This window comes from Aquarana catesbeiana, linkage group LG10 (genome assembly GCF_042186555.1).
Source record: "Aquarana catesbeiana isolate 2022-GZ linkage group LG10, ASM4218655v1, whole genome shotgun sequence".
In the NCBI taxonomy this organism is placed as follows: Eukaryota; Metazoa; Chordata; class Amphibia; order Anura; family Ranidae; genus Aquarana; species Aquarana catesbeiana.
In genome coordinates, this window is record NC_133333.1 from 172,139,838 (window position 1) to 172,145,837 (window position 6,000).

The following is a 6,000-nucleotide window of genomic DNA, read 5'->3' on the forward strand; positions in this document are numbered from 1 at the left end:
CTTGGACCAATGTATTTACAATACTTGTCCGATCTCTTTGAAAGCTGGAAATCACTGCTACTACAGCGATCTCTACTAGATTACAGGTCATATGCCCTGCTGCTTACTGAACACAGGAAGTTTATTGCACAGCGCAGGCCCCATTCAGAGAACACTGTGTATTTTTGCAACAATGAGTAAATAATGCAAAGTGTTGTCTGGCTAGGCCTGATCCCTTATTTTCAACTCCCTTGAAATTCCCACGAGAGGCCCACCGAGTAGACTCTTGAGCTCACCACCACTGATTGCCCTTATTTCATCTGTCTGTGCTTGTTTAGAATCTCTAACTCAAATTGCTTTGAGTCTCTATGACAAGACAACTACTACTTTCAACATGTATGCTAAAGTTGTAATACAAAGTTTTTTGTATTTTTATATAAGCCACACTTTTTAATAAAAATGTATTCCAAAAAAGACTGCAAAGTGTTCTTTAATTGGTTGAAGTGGAGAGGCAGGGCCCTGATATCATGAATGCCACCCTGTCCAATCAGAGAGAACTTTGTATTCATTGAAAAAAGGAAAATGTTCTCTGAATGGTGCCCATCATGAGCGAGTAACCTCCTGTGTTTAGTAAACTTTGGGGCAGCTACTTGGCATGAGACCTGAAAGCTAGCGCCAATCACTGTAGTAGCGGTACAATTGCTTCCAGATCCCACAAGTATGGCACATATGTAGCAAGGTCCCAGGCCTCCTTTGATCTAATGAGAAGCTCCAGGGCCAGGGATAGCTGACATCCTTCTGTGTGTAGTGAGGTTGTGAGGCATGATGGGTGCAGAGTAGTTAAAGTTATTGGACACCAGACACTTCTTGAATGCAAAAGAAAGTTTATTTCTCTTAACAAACTTTTTGGGGGCGAGAGGGTTAGGGCCAGGACACCCTTAGGTAGTCGCAAGATTAATTGGCAGACTCCGGGACTTTAGTAGAAGGACAGCCATGCAGGGAAAGGCATCCAGTAAGATGCCACATCTGCATGTGCAGGAATGCTGTCTCCTATGGGAACAGTCTTCAACTGTTCCTAACACAAACGTAACAGTTCTTTCACTTCTTCACTACAACCTCTCCTTGTAGTTCTTGTAGTTCTTCAGTCAACTGAGCTTCTAGTCTCTCACTAGAACCACTGATTCACTGCCCCTGATTCCCGTGAGCTCCTCCAATCTTCATGGTGGTATCTTCCTCAAGCGTCACCCCCACTTCTCTGCTGGGTCCTTAGCTTGGCACTCAAGATACCTCTTAAGTTTCACCCCACTGGCCTGCTCGGTCCCTGGCTTGACACACAAGGTTGCTCTGCAAGTGTCACCTCCTCTGGCTGGGTCCCTGGCTTGATACACACTGAAGTTTCCAGATTCTTCACTGTCCCCGGATGATGAGAATGCTGCTATGGTATTGGCTTCGGTTACTAATGTGGTCCCTGATTATAAGGCGGATAGTCCCTTACTGGCGACAGCTTCTCCTTCTATCTCCGACCACGACAGGTTCTCCGGCCGGCAGAACCGTCACTTTTGGTTGGACTGCAATCCGCAGTTCCAACCTTGCATTGCTCTCTTGCTTCTGGATAGGCCCTCAGTCCAGCAGCAAGATGTGCCCGGGATAGGCCCCATCTCCGGCCTAGCAGCCCAAGCAGTACAACACACGTCCACTCAGACAGCCGTCCAGGTGGCACAGACCATAAATCACCTGATTCCACACGAATATATAGGCCCTCCCAGCAGGCAAAGGGATTCAAGAAAACCCCTGCCCATTGGCTGAGACACCCCATATACCCATAACCTGACCTTGCGTCACCCTTCTCATATCTAGTACCACCAAGTACCCAGCCACCTAGTGGTAAAAGAGAAAAGTGCAACAAGGCCAAACTTAGAGATCTATTGATTTCTCCCTAACAATCAACCAGGATAATTATTCCTGGCAAGTAAATTTGTGAGGAGCAACCCTACCTAAACTCCAGGGTGCTATAAATATATACTCCAAGCCGGACCAATGTAACTATGTATAAAATAGCAAACAGCAAAACTGCAGTTTTTGAAGTTACTGCTGTACAAATCTTTCTCTATAAGAAAACATGCCATAGCATATGATATACTTGTTATATCAGCACTGATAGTATGCTGCTATATCTTTTGGATCTATTTTTGGACAGCTAGAAAAGTTGATAAGATATCCTTCTGAATGGCAGACCAAATCTAGTCATTCGGGATGCTTCCTTTGTGGGCTATTGAGATATGTATCACATGTTCAGATGTTCATTTATATGTAGGCATAAATTACAGTACATCTTATCCAACCATATATTTAAATTAGGTGTCCCTAACAGAATGACATTCAGTTTGCTAAAGCACCGTGTTTCATAAACATCTGCCATTTTTTAAATAAAATTGTTGTTTTCACCTTTTTTATTCTTTGTTGCATATCAGTGCTGCTGATCTCCTGCAGCTTCTTTGCAGCTAGCTCCTGGTAGAGACAACAGTGACTCATGCCAGCATGATATAGTAAGTCCCCTACATACGAACGAGTTCCGCTCCAAGAGCACGTTCGTAAGTCCAATTTGTTTGTAAGTCCAACAAGTTAGCCTAGGTGCCAAACTAATACAATCGACCCAATAAATTACTGTAATATTATTATTATTATGCAGGATTTATATAGCGCCAACAGTTTGCGCAGCGCTTTACAACATGAGGGCAGACAGTGCACTTACAATACAAATCAATACAGGAGGGATCAGAGGGCCCTGCTCGTTAGAGCTTACAATCTAGAAGTGAGGGTCAAGTGGAAACAAAAGGTAATAACTGTGGGGGGGTGAGCTGATAGAGAAAATGAAAAAACAGTTGTGGTAAGTGTGGGTAGTAGGGTTGCCACCTCATCCTATTAAAACCAAACACATATGAATTACACAGGTTCAGTGGCTGATTAAGGTGGTAATTAAACTCACTTGTTGCCTTATCTGCATTAAATTAGCCTCAGAACCTGTGTAATTCACATGTGCTCGGGTTTAAAGGGATGAGGTGGGAACCCTAGTGGGTAGGGTAGGCTTCTCTGAAGAGAAGGGTTTTCAGGGATCATCTAAAAGCTAATACAGTAGGAGATAAGCAGACAGATTGGGATAGGGCATTCCATAGGATTGGAGAGGCTTTGGAAAAGTCCTGAAGGCGAGCATGGGAGGAGGTGATGAGGGAGCTAGAGAGCAGAAGGTCTTGAGAGGAATGAAGAGAACGAGTAGGTTGGTATTTAGAGACTAGGCTAGTGATGTAGCTGGGGGCTAAATTGTGGATGGCTTTGTACGTAGTTGTTATGCTCCGTACACACGATCGGACATTGATCGGACATTCCGACAACAAAAATCCATGGCTTTTTTCCGACGGATGTTGGCTCAAACTTGTTTTGCATACACACGGTCGCACAAAGTTGTCGGAATTTCCGATCGCCAAGAACGCGGCCACGTACACCACGTACAACGAGACTAGAAAAGGGCAGGTCCGAACCAAGCGCGGCACCCTTTGGGCTCCTTTTGCTAATCTCGTGTTAGTAAAAGTTTGGTGAGAGAGGATTCGTGCTTTTTCAGACTCGTAGTTTTCAGATCGTTTTCTGCTGTTCAGTTTGTGCTTGTGGGTTTGTATCTGGTCTTCAGTGCGTGCAGCGAGTTACGCGTGACTCTGTCATTGTGTTCTTGTTCGTTCGTTACTGTTTTTCAGTTCGCTCTTCACAGGCCTTGCTGTTCTTCAGTGCGTTCTGTTACTTCGTTCTGAGCAGCTGACCGTTTTCTAGCCATGTTGAGTATACATACTCATCGTAGAGTTCGTGCTGTGCGGGGGCTTGGTGTTGGGGTCCTTACCTTGACACAAGCCCAGTCCATGAACAGGGTGGGGAGGAGTTCATGGACCAAGAATTGGTTGCTCCAGCGTGACCAGTTCTGTCACATGCCTTTGCTCTGTGAGATCCGTGAGAATAATCCTGATGATTTCAGGAACTTTCTCCGGATGACGGACCCCGTATTTCACCGTTTGTTGGCTTTGCTGACCCCTTATATTAGCAGGCAGGATACCTGCATGAGGCAAGCCATCACTCCGGAGCAGAGGCTAGTCGCCACCCTGCGGTACTTGGCGACGGGGAGAAGCCTGCAGGACCTTAAATTCTCGACAGGCATCTCCCCCCAGGCTCTGGGGATCATTATCCCGGAGACCGGTTCTGCCATCATCCAGGTCCTGCAGAAAGAGTATATTAAGGTAAGATTTATCCTTTAACATCACATTTTATTGTATATAATGTTTGTTAATATATTGTATTTCTTTCCTCATTCCCTAATGACCATGATTGTAATATGCTGTGAATGTCCTCTTTGTCCTCATGCATGCTGGATTTTTATCAAATTTTTTTTTGTCCTTCATACATATTTGCCTTCACTTACCTCCCCAGCATACTCTCCTGGCCCTATATTCACCTCATGTAGTCACTTAACAATGTATTTTATCAGCTCCATAGTAGTGCTTTACCCTAAATACCCCCAAAAATGTTTTAAAATGTGATTGGTGCTTAAACTACATGCAGAGTGCCAGAGGCTTTTTTTGGGGGGTCCCCAAATCATTTGGAACCCTCCCTCCCCCCAACTGCTAAGTCAGCTGATACCAATTCTCTATCTATCCTCAATCATCTATCTGCTGACTTTGCCAAACCCATACACACTATACCCACCTCTTTTGTGGTCAGTCAGATTTATGGATGAATTCCCCAAAGCATGTAGTGCAAGGGCCTGCCTGTATACTTTCAAATGATACTGTTTCAAGTTTTTGTATCCTATTATTATCTTGATAGGTAATAGTAGAATTTCCAAATGTGCTCAAATGTGTACAGTGTGTATTTATCTCTTTGTATTATGACACTTCTTACCTGTCCAGTGGGCTGTCAGTAGTGTAACTAAAGAGGGGCTGGCCAAAGTACCACATTATTTAGGCATTCATCTCTCAATGAAGTGGAAAGGGTTACCTGTCCAAGAGCCCCCCCCCCATAATGTTATAAATGGCCCATGAGGGGGGGGATCTGATAGGTGTACCTTATACTTTTGTCTTTAAAAACTCCCTCAAATAAATGTTATCTTGATGTTGGCCAAGAATGTTTGTGTCTAATCGGCTTTCCCTGTTTATGTGCAAAATGACAAATTTTTTTTTCTTGTTTGACACCACAGTTTCCTTCCAACCCACAGGAATGGCAGACTGTGGCCTCCCACTTTGCCCAGCGGTGGGACTTTCCTAACTGCGGCGGGGCAATTGATGGGAAACACTTCCACACCGTCCCACCACCCAACTCGGGGTCATACTATTTCAACTATAAGGGGTTCAATAGTATTGTGATGTTGGCGGGGTTGTCGACTACTTACAAGTTCCTGTATGTGGACGTGGGGAAGAATGGCCGGATGTCCGATGGTGGAGTCATCACCCAGACGGAGTTCTACAGGCGTCTTCAGAATGGCAGCTTGGACTTGCCACCTCCAGAAGACAATGTGGAAGGACTCCCATTCGTCTTCGTTGCGGATGAAGCCTTTGCGCTGGGGGGACCATCTTATGCGGCCATTCCCGATGAAGACCCTCACCCCGGACCAGAGGGTTTTTAATTACCGGCTGGCCAGAGCCAGAAGAGTGGTGGAGAACACGTTTGGAATCATGGCCAGCCGGTTCCGCCTATTTCTTACACCCATACACATGGCGGAGTATAAACTGAATCATATTATCGCAGCGTGCTGTGTTCTACACAACTTTTTACTGCAACATTCTGCCAACTATGCTGGCTCAGTTGGGCCTGAGGCCGGAATTCCAAATGAACCAACCTTAACGGCACTTGAAAGTGGCTGTCCTGGCTTGCCCCCCCCGAGTGCCCGTGAGGTCCGTCTAAGATACCTTGAATACTTTGAGGGTAGGGGGGCCGTCAATATGCCAGACAATGTCTAAAACCTTTTTCAAATAAACAAAACATTTT